This window comes from Tribolium madens, unplaced genomic scaffold (assembly GCF_015345945.1).
Source record: "Tribolium madens isolate multiple individuals breed KSU strain unplaced genomic scaffold, Tmad_KSU_1.1 Scaffold_91;HRSCAF=231;Tcas5.2_LG7, whole genome shotgun sequence".
Classification (NCBI taxonomy): Eukaryota; Metazoa; Arthropoda; class Insecta; order Coleoptera; family Tenebrionidae; genus Tribolium; species Tribolium madens.
The window spans coordinates 7,283,476-7,302,913 of record NW_025401063.1 but is presented as its reverse complement, the minus strand read 5'-3'; the positions used below and the strand labels follow the sequence as shown (position 1 = coordinate 7,302,913).

Below are 19,438 nucleotides of genomic sequence, written 5' to 3'. Positions count from 1 at the left end.
ATTTTTAAAATGTGTGAAAATACTGCTTGTATATGAATCAATACACTTGCAATACTTAAAAATTAAAAAACAAAACAAAAAAATAAAGTTGTATTTACAAGGTTTGATTTATGAATTATAAACATTTACGAGTATTTTAAACAATATCTCTCTAAACTTATTATGTTTGATGTAGGGTCCTAATTAATTATATCTTTTTTCACTACTAGCTTTAAAAGTTGTCGTTATATATCGTGTTTAATGCTTTAGAAATTGATTTTCTTCACGTTAGCCAATAAAAATGTACTTCTTCTAGTACATAATAATAACAATTGACACTGTTGCTGTAGTTGAAATGTGTTAATGTGTGGACCTGACATCTTCGTTATTTGTTTTTTTTCTTTACTTTTTATTTTAAATTATCAGTGAAGAAAAGTTAAACAAATGTTCTATTAGTGAAAAAATAATATCTATTAATGATATTAGTGTAATAATTCAGCATAACTATAAAAATTGTTTTTTTTTTCTTTTACAGGATGTGAAAAATAGATAAATAAAAAACTGTATGAGTAGACTGAAAACACTATCAGTTACTGTTGGTGCAAACTGGTATTGTATGCCAATGAAATGGTTTAATTCATTAATTTATAAACAAAATGAGTCGGTTGAACACTTGATTAAACATTTCAATTTCAATGTGCAAATTTCAATTTCACTCACTAATAGATAATCTTTAGCAGACCTTTGTGTGTTTTTAATTTAATTTTGACAACAAATTTTGAATCTGCTTTTACGGCAGAAATTTCGTTATAGGGGTAAAACCATTCGTCTGTATAACTTTTGATTATCGGTACAAAAACGTTAGGCATTTATTTTGAATTTGTTGACATCAATATAAACGCATTGTGTTTGTTATTAATTTTTGGTTGCGTCATCCATGACACGCACCCTGAAGGCGTATTGACACAAGATTGACAGATCCGTTTAACACACAATCCAAATCTTTGTGAAAACATTGTTCAAAATCACATGAGAAACGTGAAATATTTAGTACGTCACTTGGAACGATCATTGTTGGATTAACCGCAAAAACAATGTTAATTTTGCTGTAGCTTTCTAAACAAAATACGGTTTTGACTTTAAACTTATTCTATGTAAATGTCGCGTTTTGCAATTAATGATTTTAAGTCGGATTCGAACAATGTTGGCAACTATGTTGACAGGACAAGATTATGAGGCTCAGTTTCTGTAACTACTATTGAGCTTTTAATCATAATTAGTCTCCATCGCAGTGCATAACTTTCAGAGTTATTAAATTCGTTTCATACAACTTCTCGAAATAATCTAAGATTGAAAAGTAGAATAAGTACCGAATTGTGAACTATGCTCACGAAGTTGCTCTATTAAACAAGCATATCGCGCGAGAAGACAGAAACTTTTGTTTCTTTTAATTATTAACGAGCGAAATAACGATTTTCTTTCATCATCTGAGAGAAGGAAGAAGCATCAAATAATAATTCTAAAATTGTGTAACTCATTCAAATTCATGTAAAAGTATTTGCATAATTTAAAAATGAAGGATTTATCTGAATAAGAAAAAAACATTTTTCCCTCGAGTGTAATATAAGAAAGTGTACCCTGCCCAGATGGCGCCAGCCTGAAAGAAATGAAGTCGCCGCGTTTACCTTGAACGTTTCGCCCTTTTATTCATATTTAAGTTGGAGCGTTTAGAGCCTGTCTTGGCGTAAATTCGAGTTATTTTCACCCTTATTCTCTTCTCAATGCTTTATACTCGATTCGAGCAATTTATAATGAAGCCTTCCACAAAATCATGACACTATTTTAAAATGTATTCTCACCGATTCCAGACAACTCAGAGAATCCAAACTGGAAGAAAAAGCACTATTTGAAAGCCTCTTGTATTTGCTTTAGATACTCTTACTCCGAAAAAGTAATAAATTTTTGAGTCTCATGTTACAAAGCCATGTAACTCGATCATCTCCTTGCTTTTCACTACATGAAATTGCTTTTTCAACCTTGCTATTTTTCGCATCGCACTTACCGTTTAATTGCCACTTGATTCTAGTTGATTTTCATATGGTTGTCTGCCTGAAACAATATTTGCTTAGTTAGAAACAATGAATAATAAAAATAAACATTCCGACGTTTGTAATGATGCTCTGACGATCAAGAAATGTGTTCCAGAAATTTTCTCATCTTTACAAAACTTGCACTAGTTTGTTTTCTTCTTATCAGGGTCATTTAACGTATTCGATTCAGTGAATTTACATTGAAATGCAGTTTCAGAATCACCGGATCACATGTGCTTGTGTTTCTAACGCTTTGTACTGAAAATACTCTTGAAATTTCTTTAAAATGGAGCGACTTTATTGCACAGAAACTCTATAGAATGCATAAATACAGAAACAAGCTCAAAAGTGTTTTTTATATACAGGCAGGCTGTTTTGTTTTTATTGTTACAAATGGAAATAGGTGATAAAATATTCAAGGAGATGGGATGCTGGATTTAATTTCAAAACTAAATTTTCATACTCGAAGAAGACATAGCAATTGTTGAAATGAACAGTAGTGTTTTTTTTCAAATGAAATAGTTTTGAGTAATAGTGAAATACAATTGACAATAGAGGAAAACCAAAAAAAAACACTGTAAGCCTATTTACGTTAATTTTTGTATTTTAGATATTTCAAATATATTTCTTTATATAATTATATAAACATAAATTTGGTAATAATGCAAAATTGCTTTACACATACACCGATAGTTTAATTTATCATTTTAGAACTGAAGATATTTAAAAACATATTAAAGAAGATATTTATCGCTTTGATACTTATGATTATACACCTGATAGTCAATACGGTATTGAACTTAGTAATATATTATAATACTAGTTTATAAGCAAGCCTTTAAAACATACACGACGGGTTTAAGAGCACGACGCGTCAGCAGAGTGTTTTAAAGGCGCTTGTAAACGAGTGTTATACGCAATTTTTTATTATACCTGCCCATTTACCATCTTTTATGAGCATTGAAAAAATGTGAATTTACACAATAAAATTATCAAAGGTTGTTTGTGAATCGTTTTCGTAGAGACGGTTACTAGTTTATGTTGTTAAGCACATTTTTTAACGTTGTAATTAGTCCAGACATTTCACTATTTCTTGTTACTTAGACATCTTTAAAATTCAGCGTGCTATAAAGGCCAAATTACGCACGCTGCAGCGTGTTTTAATTTAGGATTATGATGCAGGTATAATAAAAATATATTAAAAAGTGCCCAGAAAAAATGAAAATCAAGGAAAAATTATGCTCGAATTTATTTGTCTTTGATCTAAAATGTATTGGTATACAATTGATTCAGATATTAAAGAAGAAGATAATGATAATTGATAACAATAAAAACAGTATCAATGACGTTGGTTCAGCAATAAAAGGTGAGAAAAACTTCTATTAAACGATGCCTACAAAAAATTTTAAGATAAAAGTGTCCCCTCTGATTAGAAATTTAGATATTTAATTTTTGAATTCATTTAGGTGTGTAAAGGTTATTAGGTGTATCAAACTATGTAATTTTATTTACATAATATAATGGTTTTTGAAATATTGTGAAAAAGCCATTAAAAGACGGACCTCTTTCAGGGGGTCTCTTACATACTTCTATATTTTTCGATTCGTATTTATAGCAAAACTTTGTTTTAAAAATAAATGTATCCTCTTACCTGTTTAAATTTGTAACAATAAAAAGGAAACACACAGTAGGTATGTATTTTTTTACATTTTTATTTTTTATTGAATTATTATTGATTTTTTATTACTTTAATTTCTGATTTATACAATTTGAAAGATTTTGTCAAAACGTAAGAAATGCAAAATTAATGGTTGTTAAGTAAAAAAATTAAAACAACAGATCGATTTATGTCAAATTTTTCGTGAGAGCGTTTAAAAAGGATGGAGCTTTCAAGATATTAAGTAGAAAGCTTTCCTAATGAAACTACCCGCACCAAGACTGCCTACATTATTCTATTTCGCATTAGCTATTTACAAATGGTTATAACTTACATTTTTAAATTATCTAAAGGAGAAATCGTTTGTGAATTGTAATCACAAATATAATACTGAAACGTTGAAATTTATTGTTACGTAGATTGAAAATTTCATTTACAAATATTTCAAAGCAAAATTAAATATTTTGTAGGTGAGTGGCTGGCGTTCAATAACCTTTTAAAAATATTTTATTATTTATGTACATGTAATAAGGTTTCATGCGTAGGTACAGAATAAAGTAGACATTTATCAAATCGGCGCTAAATTCAAGACCATACAGGCATCAATTTTGTCGTCGAACAACTTCCGGTTACTACAAACATAACATCAACACCCACAATATCACGTTGCCGTAAAATTTTTATAGGTTTCACGGCAGTGACCCCCTCTATCGTTAACACGGAAATATTTTTATCGACAATGATGATTTTTACTATTTTATACAGGTCTTCTTGAGTTTTACGTTTGGAGATTAAAAAAATTTGCGGCGTATTAACCAGATTTATTAAAAAAGCAGAATTTCACACAATTTACATTCTAATAGACTTCGAGTTAATACTTTTACACTTTGGTACTAAAACTTTGATCTACAATACACCATCAAATAGAAAAAAAATATTCCTTAACAACACGTCATAAAATCACATGTATTATTTACACAGTGATCAATATGAATGAGAGAAGGAAATTAGTACTTTAGGGTGGTGGTTTCATCGTGACAAGTAAACTATTACAGGAAATTTATACATGCAAGTTGGGTTGTATGCAATTTAATGTGATGTCCTGAAGCGATTTTATATTGCAAACCTTGAACAGATTATGCAATGGTTTATTGTTACATTTTCCAATAAATGCATAAACTAACTGACGCAACTATATATTTCCACAATTTTTTAAAATTCAAGTTTTGTCGTCAGAACCCAATTTAGAATGTCTGGTCTCGCTTGATCAGTTTTATAAAAATGAAATGTTTCTCTGCAGTATAAAAGTAATTCACAAAACGCTGCCCTTCCCTAAAACACTAAGTCTTAGGATATGTTATACCTCTTGATTCATGAAGGCTCGCCTAAAATGTTACGCAGAAAGGCGACAGCACTCTTGATAAATACAATGTTTTCAAGAAAATCATAATTAGTTAGACTAGGTCATGCCCTCCAATTACTTCCTTACATATGTATTTAGTAATATTTTGCCCAATTTCAGCCTGTCATCGGCTGATGCCTTTAATGTCGCTTAATTCAACTCCAAACAAAATTAAACGTTAAAACATTGCTATTCAGGGCGACAGAAACCGTGCTGGTGCGAATACAAAACCCGGAATGACTGTTTTTGTGCGCCAAATTTTAATTTCGTTCCTGTAAAGTTCGGTGATTGATTCATTAGCATTTTTCAGTGAGTCGTTCGTGATAGCTGCAAGCGAGTTTCTGATTAAGTCGGACTATACAAGGAAAGCAAGGGAGGAGTCAATGTTAAAACAAAATCGGGAAAGTTTTTGTACAAAAAACGAAATTGTCTTAATCTTATTTAATCCGCTGGCTGTTTAGATGTTTTTTATTTGTTTTAATTTGATTAATTTTGTGTGGTGGCTGGTGGTTTGTTTGCAGTAAAATGCCTTGAACTTCGCCTTATACGCTACTGGGAATGTTAATAATACGAAATTAACTAATTTTATCAATTAAAAACTTCATTCGTTTGACGCCTGGCAGACGAGTTTTATTTATGTTGCTTAGAATGAAAACTTTTTCTTTTTTCGTGCCATTCTCATTAGCGTGAACTGTCTAAATTCGTTTATTATATTAAATTAAATAAGTTTCCTACTTCCATTTCCTCTTTTTACGTCGTTTTTAAATTTACGTGCCCAAACAAATTAATTATTTCGGATATAAAAAATTGTAAATATTATTTAAGAAATATACTTTTATTAAAATCTAATTATTAAAAATTTACGTCTCATGTTTCTTCAGAAGCTAATAAGTGTTAAACTGATTGTGAGCGATAATGCGTGCAAAAACCCCTGTAATAATAACACTCTTTTAAATGAGTATGAAGAAACTTGGGGATAGCACATAATTGCCAACATTTTCTTTGTTGTTACGTACTTCTAGGATTTTTTAACGGAAAGATTGTGGATTGTGCGTAAGCTTTCTTTCCGCTAAGAGCCTCTTCACAACCAAAATGATACAATCCCCAAAATTAAAGAATAACAATGCTCAAACCGAAAAAGCTTAGATTGCCTACAATAAAAATATTTTACATACAAAGTTGAGGGCTAAAGCTGGAAAAAGACTCGATTCGTAACCGGTTTAGCAAATAAAAGCTAAAAGTCGCTTTATCCAACCTGATTCGTTTTATTATGATGAATTAACTCGCCATCTTATTTTCCTGCTTTTTCAATTACATTTTGCTTAAATTGGTTTCAGTTATGTATTTATATCTTATTATTTCACTTTAACTGACTATTTCAATTGAATAAATACATGCATCACCATCAAAAATGTGATTTTTAATATGTTATACCGCGTTGGATAAATTTATTATTGACTTTGAGATGCTAAGTAATTGAAAATGTGTAAGTATTTGTACAAAAATTAGTTTTTGCATTTTGAAATATGGCCGTTAATGCTGATGTTTTATTTAAACTTTTATTTGTCGATTTTGCTTGTTTTTCTAGTATTGCCTCACTTTTCGCATTTTCGCAAATAAGTGGTATAATAAAGACTAAATAAGGCAAAAATAGATAGTTTTAATCTACTGTTAGTTGTAATAATGCATTTTTAATCATAATTTTTGGTCAACATATTTATTTACATATTCATTTACGAGCACTAGTATTTAATTTCCTATTAGTTTAAATGTAAAAACGCAAATTTCCTGAAATTGTTTACATTTTCTTGTTTAATAGTTTGAATAAACAACTACAACAGTATCTTCAAGGGTTTCGCAGTTCCTCTGGCCACTAACCTTATATAAATTGAAAGCGATGGTCGATCTAGTCAACACTAATATTCTTGAGCCCTAAATAAATTTTACATTCTCTTACCCAAATCCCTAAATTAAAAGTAATAAGAAATATAAATCGGCACTAAAAAAATGTTACTTTTTTTAACGTTACATTAATATATGAAGGTATTTGCCTGTAAAGTGTTTTTTCTTTAGTTTCTGGAAATATCGCCATATCAATTTCTAGCCAAGTAGGGTCGATATCGTCCGAGCTCATTTCTTTAAGTAACGCCTAGCTAGCCGATATATAAGTGTAATATTGCCGATGCCAAACTAAAACAAACATAAAAGATCACGATCTAAAATGAAAGTTTTTCAAAATGACTGAGGCGAAATGAAGCGAGCTCTAATAGGCAATTTGGTTCCGGTTTTCTGCGCACACCATCCAGCAAGGATGTGGGCCTACGGCCATCCTTTCGTCTCAACCTGGCAGACGACCTCTAACCTCCCGGATTATCACGTCCAACAAACTATCTTATGACGAAATCCTTTATTAGGGGCTTGCTCGGGTCAGGCGCACCTCATATGGGTTGTGCAGCCCCGAAAAGAACGTCACGTGATCCGCCATTTGCATTTTACGATGTTATAAACACCAACGCGCCACACGTCCTGCCATATTTTTCCATTTTCTTTTTGTGGAACAGCAGTTTATTTAATAGACGTGTTGGCGGAGTTTATTGCGTTTTTAACGGCAATTTTTCTAATCGACATGGAGAGAAATCATGAACAAAATAAATGGCAAATTATTATAAAATAAACGTGTGGATCAACTTGCATATTGCGCTCACTGATCTGTAATCCCAACAATTTCCATAAACAAAAGTTAATACAAAATATTGTAATTAAGTCACATTCAAGACGGGATTAAGTTTGCGAACTTGGTGCTGGCATAGTCCTTGGGGCTCAATTTCAGAGACGATACTGTTAGTCATATGACTGTAGGAATGTTACAACCCACACATTTACGACTTTGTTACTATTATACAAGAAAATTGGTTTATGAGGACAAGGTGAAATTTTGATTGTTATGAACAATTGTATTAATTACATAGAATTGAAGTATAAGTAACACCTGAACACCTATATAATAATGGACGGTCTTCCATCAATGTATTGATTATCGTGTGGCTTTTGCCCGAACACAAATTTTACTAACAAATAGCCACTCCGAGATGATTTGTATTGTAATATATTGGTGTGAAATGCGGTGGTAACGGCCCTGTTGGTTGAAAAATAAGGATTAGCAGCTGTGGCAGTTTTTACTTCTCTATGTATTCGGCGAGCGGATTTGTAAATTGTTTTCCGCTTAATTTAAAACTGTTACCATTTTTATGACAATTTTGAATGTTGTTTAAACTTTTCTAAAACTATTTTTAACATTGTAATTAATCCAGACAGACAGAAGGTAAATAATCCAACGTAGTAAAAACTAATCACTTGGTTAAACCCTTGTTGTTTACATAATAAGTTTGACGAGAGGGTAAAAGGGATGTAGATTGAAAGGATTTTCTCATAAGAGAGGTATGTGCGTAGGTGGATTATGTGAAAATAATCGCTACAGGTACAAAAAAAAACAAAAAACAAACAAGGAATATTCAGGATGATCTACATTCCACATTTTACAGTTCTAGTAAACTAAAGTTTGTTTATTAGAGGTTGTATTAATGCTGAATATCAGATCAAAATCAAACCACATTTCAATACATACAATGTGCTATATCTATCCTGTTGTATCAATACACCAATCAAATTGATCGTTTATTACTTTATTAGCGAGGTTTATGTCAGCTAGTGACAATTTCATAGGTAATTAAATTTTTGGCAATGATTGAGGTACTACTTTAGTAGGTACTTGTTCGGTTTTCTCCATTTATAGGTAAGCAATTTTTAGAAAAAAATGTTTTGATGTTGTTTTTAAATTTCAGTGATAGCAATTACTGCGGTGTTATTTGTGTCAAAGTCCAGTGAAAATTGTGTTGCCTATTTACACTATTTTAATAGTACATTATATTATAAGTGATAGAAATGCATCACTATACGCGAGTGAGAATTTTGACCGACGAGTGCGCTTGCGCACGAGTGGGACACTTCTCACGAGTTTCATAATTGCATTTCGATCACGTGTGATATCAACGTTTTATCTTACAGGTGCAACTATCCAAAAAATGAAGTTTCATTCAAGTAAAATATTCACCTATAAAAATATAATAGTAAATATAATAGAAAAAAATAATATAATAGTCAAATATACTCACTTGTGAGTACTTTATCTCACTTGTGAATAATATTTGATTTCTGTCACCTAAAACAATAGTCTAAGGTACCTCAAAAACTCAACCTGTAAGATAAAATACTTTAATGCATAACCAATATGTGTAAGCAGATTAAAATTCAATTTTTAGGAGTACACAAACAGCTGAAAAAACATTCAAAATACATAACATTAGAACTCTTTGAACGCAAAAGAAATAAAATAACCGTGTTATAAAAATTCAGTTACCATTTTGCGTTTGAAGCTGATTATATTTTAAGAGTTTTTTTATTTTGAAGTCATGCATTTTCTTTTTTATTTTTGTTACTGAAGCACGGTATAATTTACTGAAAACACAAATAAAAAACAAAAAACATCGATAGCAATTATTACTGGACTTGACAACAAGAGCAATAATTCTGAATTGTTATACTCTTATGACAAAAGTGAGTAGGCAAATATACATTGCACTACCTAAATGATTATGGTGTAATTTGAAAAGTTAAATTTTTATGATGATAGTATCAATTTAAAGTTGTGTAGATGGTATGGAGATAAAGCGGCTTCATGAACTCGTCGACATGGGAAAGCTTTCGTTATGCGCGCAACGCTCAAAGTAACGAAATTAATTTAACTCTAAAACATCAAAATAATATGATATCGAGCTCGTTAGGCAGATGCGGGTTTCTTGGGTGACACAATCCTCTCGATGGTTTCTCTTACCGCCCTCAGCTCAATAGTGCGCTTGGTGTTGTTACACCGCCCCCTATTATCCAACTCCCGAAGCAATTAAGCTCGAGTATGACGCCACTTGACACGGGTTCTTGTAATTGTGGATCTGAAATACAGTATTTCAAGTTAATGACGGATTGTTGAGGGCCGGTTACGCAAGAAATCCGGCTCAGACAGTGGCGACAGCGGCGATTCGATTATCCGACGTAATGGAACTACACGCATCACTAGACCCAAATTTAAGTATTAACAACGTCCAAATTCAATTAGTACCGCAAAGTAGGTGCACGTTTTCGATGGTATTTCACCGAAGGGATCACGAGGATATCCCTCTAAGCGGGCTGCGGTAAAATCCCGCCGCAGAGTCGGGGATGGTAGGAGGAGTGGGAGGTTTGGTCCCCGTTGCTTCGTCCAGCGGCATCACCGTCCTCTGTTGACCGACTCTTTGCCTCTTCTCCCGATAAAAATGAGGAAATTACGATTCAAAGCAAATTGTTGAGAAAAGAGCAAGTTTTGGACTTTGCAAACGCGGATTTAAACGTATTTGTGAAGGGATCTAAAAGAAGGGACCGCTCGTTGCGGCAAACGCAAATTTTAGAGTTAAAACGACGATTTTTTTGCCAAATACACCCACAACGAAACCCTAGAAGTGCTATATAAACACAAAGTGCCGCCGCCACAATGGAACGCTAATTTCATTTTACATTATAAATTATACGGTAATTTCGTGCTATTATGTAATCTCCTAACGATACATATCTGACTATTTATGTTTGGAACACCTCCTTGTCATAACATTTTCTCTTATTGTTTTAATGCAAAAATTCACAACATTATTTAATTACAAGGTGACATTTCTTATGTCGAGAAAAACAGATTAAACATTATTTTTGCCACACTCGACCGATATTGTTAAATCACGTTACATTTGAGTGTCAGCTTTACTAATCATAATTTCTTTCAAAAAAAAAAAGATGTCAAAACACAAGAAAACTACTTTTTTATTATACCTGCATCATAATCCTAAATTAAAACACGCTGCAACGTGCGTAATTTGGCCTTTATAGCACGCTGAATTTTAAAGTTGTCTAGGTAACAAGAAATAGTGAAATGTCTAGACCAATTACAACGCGAAAAAATGTGCTTAATAACGTAAACTAGTAACCGTCTCTACGAAAACATCCTCACAAACAACCTTTGATAATTTTATTGTGTAAATTCACATTTTTTCAATGCTCATAAAAGATCGTAAATGGGCAGGTATAATAAAAAATTGCGTATAACACTCGTTTATAAGCGTCTTTGAAACACTTATGACGTTAAAAGCACTCCGCTGACCCGTCGTGCGTGTTTTAAACGCTTGCTTATAAACTAGTATTATAATATACTATTTTGTATATGCTCTCAAAAACAGCTATTTTAGGGACTCATTTGAGTCCGTAAAATGAGTCTTTTCCTGACTCAATAAAACAGTACGTAAAATGGTTACTGTAGGTACTCAGTCCCCAAAACAGTTTTTTCGGATTAAAAAATAAAATTGGTTACTATGATGGCAATTTTAGCTTTAGCTTTAACAAAAAATCTTACCTCGTCCGGAAAAACTGTGTTTTAGGTACTTGTAACAAAATAACTATACAGAGTGCGCCAGAACTCACGCCCCAGAGAAAAATATTATGTAAGGTACGATACCAGGAATATGGAATAAAATGTTAAAAAAAATTTGAAGTTATAAGACTTTAAATTTTGCACGTTGACTCTATTTATTTCTGTTGAAAAAATAATTTTCCAAGTTTTTTTGCTACAGGCTATTAGAAGAGGAAACAAGAACTATATCCTAAATTGTTACTATAGGTATATTTAATATTATTTGTGACTTTTATTGGCAAAATTTTTATATCTTTATTAACTAATTATAAAAAACATATACACGATCATCAGTATTAATAAATAGACATAAAAAATGTCAAATGTCAAGAAATATGTGTCAAAATTTTTCCACAGATAAAATTTTTGAAATATTTTTTCCATGTTCTTAGTATCGTATTTTGTTTGAAAGTTTTTTCCGGGGCGCGAGTTCTGACACCCTGTACATTTATGACCAAAAATTATACAGGGTGCGCCAGAATTCGCGCCTCAGAACTCGCGCCCCAGAGAAAATTTTCGAGTAAGGTAAGATACCAGGAACATGAAAAAAATGTTTAAAAAATTCTATCTGTCAAAAAATTTTGACATTTATTTTTTGACATTTGACATTTTTTTATATCTATCTAATGATACTGATGACCTTGTATATGTTTTTTTTACAATTATTTAGTAAAAGAACAAAAATTTTGCTAATAAAAGCCACAAATAACATAAAATAGAGTTACAATTTAGGATACAGCTTCCTTGCTTATTCTTTTAATAGCCAATAGCAAAAAAACTTGGAAAATTATTTTTCCAACAGAAATAAATAAAAACAAAGTGCAAACTTTAAACCCTCATAACTTCGAAATATTTATAGATAAAATTTTTTTTCATGTTCCTGGTATCTTACCTTATATGGCATTTTTCTCTGGGGCGCGAGTTCTGGCGCACCCTGTATATTTATTATTTCGACATTGTGACATTAATTAGTCAAACGTGGTAAGTAATGTAAATAAAAAAAATAGACAATACATTCTTATTACTTAGAACTTGGTATCAACTTATTTCAATTTGTAATTTTATTTCCCCGGCGCATCCACCAAAATTAATCTTAAAAAGTTTATTCATTTTGCATAAATTTTTGTAACATTGCATTTTTCTATAACTAGATTAAATAAATGTGTGCGTAATATTTATGTTTTAACAAATGTTACTTAACTTTATACAAGTGGGGCATTTGAATTTTAAGGAAGCACGCACACAATATTCGAAACGCTTATGTTTGCTAAAATCTCTACTTTTCTGCGAAAAGCAAGCGGGTTTTGTATTCAATTATCTTGCCTTTTATATTTAAGAACGGCGAAAATCTCTTATTCACCGATTCGGGTGCGGTGCAATTTATTTGAGTGGGAAAGAATAAATACATTTTGTAATCGTCGAAAATTGTGCAAAACCATCAAAAATTCGTTTGGGAATTGTAGCCTTTCCATTAAAACCTATACCGAGATGACTTTAATGAAGACGTTAAGCCGCCAATCTCGTCGATACTATTCTTCCGGCAATAATTCAGCATGAAAATGCCAGCAAGGCAGATGAAATTAATTACACTTAAGAGACAACATGAACCCAATCTAACAAATTAACTTTAAAAATGTATTCAGTCTATAATTAATGAACGTTCAAGACAATGCACAGAAACCGCAAAACACAAAAACACTACGAAATAATTCATTACAAGCGTCGAGGAGTTTTCCACAAAATTAAATAATGTATTTTGGATGTGAAGTTTCAAGTGGGCCGGTTGGAGTCTGAGAAATATGAGGTAAGCAGATTAATGATATTTTGAAAGTAGCATTTAGGACAGAATTGGACCCGGAGAAGCCAGGGAAAAGAGCTGAATAAGTTTGCTTAGGAAAACCGATAAATATCGAAGACCCGCAGAATGTTAGACGGAAACTGACTTGGAAAGTACTTTAATGTGTTTGTAATTTTAAATTTGACTCCCTTAGGTACGGGTCTGGCCTTTATAAACACCTAACTTCACTCCCTGAGGTGCACAGGAGAACTTAGGGTTCTTTAGGGCTTAACCCAAACTTTCAGTCACTTTTTTCAGTGTATTGTATAATAATCAGTGCAAAAACATTTCTTTTATTCTCCGAAGCTGCTATTCTTTTGCGTCGTGTTTTCCTACTACAAACAAGAAACAGGCAAATTATAAAATTTTGAATGTCCCATAAATACAGTTTAAGCTTGATTTACATTGTATTACAAAATCTTATTCTCCAAAAGTAAACAAGAATTATTAAGAATAGGTTTACTTAGCCATTAAATAGCGTGCAACGGTGCGTGGCATAATTGATCAAAGGTTACATTTGCAAAATCACTGTTTAAAGACAGTTTCTGTTCTATTATTTGCCAAAAGTAAAGGATATCAGTATAAAGCAGCCACAGAGGTTGTGTAACTAAGTATTCAGAAAATTACGTTAACCTGAAACGAGTTGAAAGTTCGTTGGCAAGTCTATTTCACTTTCACAAGAATGTTTGTTTTCGGCGCTGGTATGGATATGTTAATGCAATTTATATTCAAATTGTATTATTTTTAAGGCATAGTGATGAACATGTCTATAAAACCGAGATCAAAGACTTTATAATGGTCTCTCTCGTATGGGGATCCTATCCAATATCGACTCCTGACAAGACGAAATTTCCCTTGAACTCTCATTTGATATTTATTGCGTTCCCTGTTCTGTTTTAACACAACATCAAATTTGGGAGAACCCTATATTTAAGATATTGGTTTATCTTTTGGGTTCTGAGCCATGTAGTGGGTTATCTGCGGTTGCTGGGAGTCACCTAGATAATTGGATAGAGGTGTCCCAATGGCCCATCCTTTAATCCGGCTTTAGTCCTGCTAGGGGTTCATGTAATGAACACCAGATTATATCTCCTCAAGAAGGAATTTCGTTTAATGACAGAAACTAAAGACGAGATATCATATCAAGGCAAACACGCATGATATCAGTTACCACCAGCAAAAAATGAATGGGGACCACCCCGTCATAAATCTCGCGCACACCGACTGGTCTTAAACCAAAACTGAGCTGCTGGCTGATAAATGATCCCAACACCCAACTTTTAAACTGTCATCACTAATTTTGCACAATATTAAACGTCGTAGATTACTTTTGAATTATCAAAAATATTTATATATTTTTTTATACATTTACATTTACAAAAGATTTGCTTCTGTGGCGAATTATCTTACAGCGTTAATACGCTTTAAACTTAATAATTCAAATGTAAATACTTAATTATTCCTATATGCATGTATTATCTGTTTAACTGGCAGGGTTTGTTAGCTATACCTATGTTGTTGAGGCGTTAATCATGATGCGGTTTGGTTTATTTGATACTGTGAGTTAACCTTTACCACGACTGTCTGTATTGTAGACCATTACAATTTACAAGCATTTTGCTTTAGCTGAAGTAACGTGTTTTTGGACGAATAAATTATAAGTTATTATAATGAAGAACAGACTTTTTCTAAAACGTCAGAAATATTTAACACTTAGCAATTGTAGTGCAAATGAGACTAAGTGCGTTTAGATCACTCTTCAGAATAATTTAACATTTAGTTTTTGTCAGGCAAATCCTTATTTTTTTAAATTGTATCAAATGTAATTAGAAAAATCTAATTTTAGAAGTATGTATACGTTCACAAAAAAATGTAATATAAAGATAGGAAACAGATGGCATGACATAAAGCTAATACCTTTTGCTTGAATTTTTAAAAGAATTTTTCTCTTTTCTGTTTCTGTGTAAAAAACAAAATTCTTACATTTTTTGCGTGACATTGAATTTAAAGTCAATTTTAAAACTACAAAGAGAAAATATATTGAATTCAAGTGGAAATATAAAAACCACAAGTAACGAAAAATCGAGATTTAATACCATTTGATCTATAATGCGTTCATTTTTGTTTTAGATCAGAGTAGGCTATGGAAATTTGGCATGTTGTATGTATAATATTGTTCTCACAGGATAAAACGAAATAATATCTAGGTCATGAAATATCAAAACACCTAAAACATTTAATACCTATGTTTTTGTTTCACCATTTTTTATACACAAAACAGAAAATAATTTTTTGATATAAAAGTAGAATTTTAGCTTATTACATATACAATAATTAATAACAATAATATTTCAGGCAAAAGAGATTTGTTGAAAAATAATTTTGTTTGTTTATTTCGGGCGTCGGACGGGTAATTTCGTGTCCGATTTATTTTAAACACAGTGGGGGCATGTTGAAGGCGTCCAGTGGCACCAACGCGTCTTTCTACCATCGATCCGGTAGGTCCGATTCCGGGGTCTTCTCCTGAGACACAGATTGATTGCTCTCGGAAAGACTTCATCTGGATCTCTTCAACTTGGATACATCAAATCAGATTTTATTGCCTTAATTTTGAGCTCTCATCAAGCATCCGCTCAGACGTAGCCATTAATAAAAAGTAGCAGGTTCTGTTTCGTTCTTCGAGAGCGTAAATCTATTTTCAATCAACACCAGATGCAGAATTTAAGATTGCTTCATTATACGGTTCGCACTTCGATGGCAAACTTTCCAGCGATCATATTTTTAAAAGGGGCGGATGTATCAACATCGGAAAGGATTTATCACTTTTTAATAAAAACAAACTTGGGAAAGAGGAGATGTGTTGCTTAAGGAATAACTAGCGAAAGAGAATGAGATCAGTTGTAATGAATTTAGTTTGTTTACTCATTTTGGGGCTGTGTTTGGCTTATTTTTAACGACATTTTCTCTTTCAGTGTTTTCCGTAATTTTACGCTTTAGGAGCGTAGACAATATTTCATGGTGTATTGTTAGAAGTTGAAACAAAAACGAGTCTAGACTGTAAATACTCATCAATTAACGAACTCTTGTTCGTTACAGTTTGTATAGAAGGTACCTTATTGAGCAATTTAAACTTGTATGCGTGGCTTGATAAATAAAGGCTTTTGCCGGGCCCATTGTCTGCGTATATGAATTCTAAAAAAAGGCTACACTTATCGCGCTTCAACGGCCACGCAAAAATAATGTCATTTGGAATAGTAGCTACTATAAATTGAATGTTTTTCTTTTTATTAGCTTTAGTAGCAGACGACATAATGATGCGCATTTTAAAGCTAGGGATTAAGTCTAAAGCACTTAACCCGATTATATTGGTGAACTAAGTTTTCTTCTAAATAAATATAAAAGGTACAGCTACATTAAAAAAAACGGGAAATGAAATTTTTCCAAATGTAAATTCGGTTCTAGTTGTCATTTGTCAACTTGACAATACCAATCAAAAATATTTCTATCAATGTCGTTAAATTTATACTAACTTGTGTAATGCCGCATCTAAGTGAAGAAAGCCAGAATTGTCTCTCACCTGGAAAATGCTAGGAAAATTATGAATTTAGAGTCAGAATTTATAGTGCCATCAAAATATTATAATAAAACACGTTCACATCATGGCAAAATTTGAAATAAAACCTCTAAATTTTATTGACATTTCCCTTTTTTTTAATGTAGCTGTATGTACATTATTTAAATAAATGACGGGCTGCTTGTTATTACAGTTCGAAGAAGATTTTATCCAATTAAAGAGCACGTTAAAGTTACATTTAAATTTGTGTTTTAATTAGAGCAATTTTTCGCACCTTTATTAATGAGTTTAGTAAGAAATCACAGCTAATTAAATCGAGTTCGGCGATGACTTTTATGAACCTATCTATATGTTAAATTAAGAGCAATCTGGGCAAATTCGCGGAGCAGTTTTATGACTTGGATTAAGTTTATCGAGCTTTCTCAATTATGAGCGTTTTATAATGGTGTTGAAAATTGTTTTTAAGTTGAATTCTTATACTAAAACAGCTTACCGTCAGTATTCATTACAAATTGCGGTGAAAGTGTTAAAATTTTGAAAAGCTTTTTCAAGCTGACGGGCGCGAAAAATGATCACGCCGAAGCTTTTCAATTAGAGACGCCCCCTCCTTAATCCTGGCCCATCGAACTTGTAAAGTGAGTCTACGAAAGCCTGTCGTGGAAATAAATAATTAAGCATGTTGTCGGCACGATTGTTTCTAGTTTGGAAAGTCCATTTTCCACTAACACGTATAGTGTTTTCCCGAGGGAAATTTGCATGGTTGAGATTTCGCTTCCAAGTTTAAAATGTTTATAAGTGCCAAAAAAATCGCTCCTTCACGCTCTAAGTCGGATGAGGTGATGGTTATAATACGATTTTTTTTAAATGTGGTAAAGGGACAAGATTTTAATTAAATATTTAATTTTAACGAGACCTGGCTCGTCTCTTAAATTAAGTTTGCGTTGGGGAGAATAAGTGAGTGCACTTTTAACTAAAAGAATAAGTATTTTAAGGACTATTTGTAGTTGCTACTAGTGGCACTTCGTTAACAATATTAGCTGCTTTGTAAGTTGCTACTTTCTTTGAGCGTGCTAGGTTTTATTAAGTTTAACAACTTGCTTTTTATGTTTTATTTGGTTTTTATACTGAAAAAATTTCATCAATACTTCACATTTCACATAGAAATTTTTTAAAGTTCTCAAAACGTTTTTTCTACCTAATATTTAATTGAATTAATTAAATATTCAGTACTGTGTCTTAAACAAAGCCATTGATTATCAAATTTTATTGATCATGTTTTTACTGTATTGGGAATGAGTACATACATATATTTCGGGCTATAAAATCTTGGACTATTAGCTTTGGGGCATAGTAGATTTTTATAGAGCTCGGACCTGAATAAATTTGATCTTTTGAAACGTTTGTTTGTTTTTCCCCATGACCAGTGTAAATTTTCACAGTCGGCATTTACCTACATATTCATTGAGTGAGTAAATAATGTGCAAGTCTTTAATTGTATGTTCACTGAAAACTGAATATGCTCGACTGTTCATCATTCATTTACAAGATCATTAAAACATCGTGGCTACGTTAATTTAAATTAAACAGTGTAAACGCAAAATGAAACACTCGATTTAATTTTACTGCAGAGTTGCCAAAAAATGTTAATCGCACTGAAACAAATGATATCTTCCAGAAAAATCGTTATTAAATTAGAATCTAATCCGAGAAGGCATTTTCTGTTCCATTATCTGGAGGCCGAGACACGAATAGGGGAGTAAAGAAACACAAGGTCCTATATATAGAGGAAGAGAGCAAGTAATCACGGAGCTACAAAAACACCGCGTCGACTACGAGGTCTTATCTTGGTTACAAACCGAACCCGGACCCAGTCTAATGACGTTTGGCATCGTGTCTTCCTCCGGCTTTTTGGAGCCCTTTTTACAGCCTGTGCTTTGCCACTTACAGTATTTGCCCGAAGGACGTCATAGTTTCGGGTAATTGAACCTCTGAATCAGCGGGAACTCGAATGAATTAGGCATTATTTTACTTATAAACTGTCGGAAAAGTCACGGTCTCGAAATTAAGAGAGTCCTTTTAAAACAAAAACTCAACAAAAACAAATTGAATTTTGCGTGCTTCTTATCAAACCTAAGGCAACACTATGTTATTACTTATTACCTACAATGCTGCAAAAATATAAATTTGGGATCTCGGGTTTTAAGATTTTAATGTAAATATTCAGCCGGAAATAAATGCTAAACCCGATAGCATGTTTACATACTACAATTTTTTTTTAATTTCTACTTTCTTAAATTTAATTATTTGATGAGTTACTAATATAAGTAAAGTATTCCCTGAAAATTTTCTAAAAGG

At 32.2% G+C, this 19,438-nt stretch overlaps 1 protein-coding gene across 2 annotated transcripts in view; it reads right to left on the bottom strand.

Moving 5' to 3' along the window:
• Nucleotides 1-19,438, bottom strand: part of LOC123010526 (hemicentin-2-like) — a 154,692-nt gene that overhangs the window by 56,704 nt on the left and 78,550 nt on the right. For both annotated transcript variants that reach the window (XM_044407480.1, XM_044407481.1), the window contains exon 2: nt 2,042-2,088. The gene's annotated coding sequence lies outside the window, so the exon portion shown is untranslated. The remainder of the gene's footprint in view (nt 1-2,041; nt 2,089-19,438) is intronic.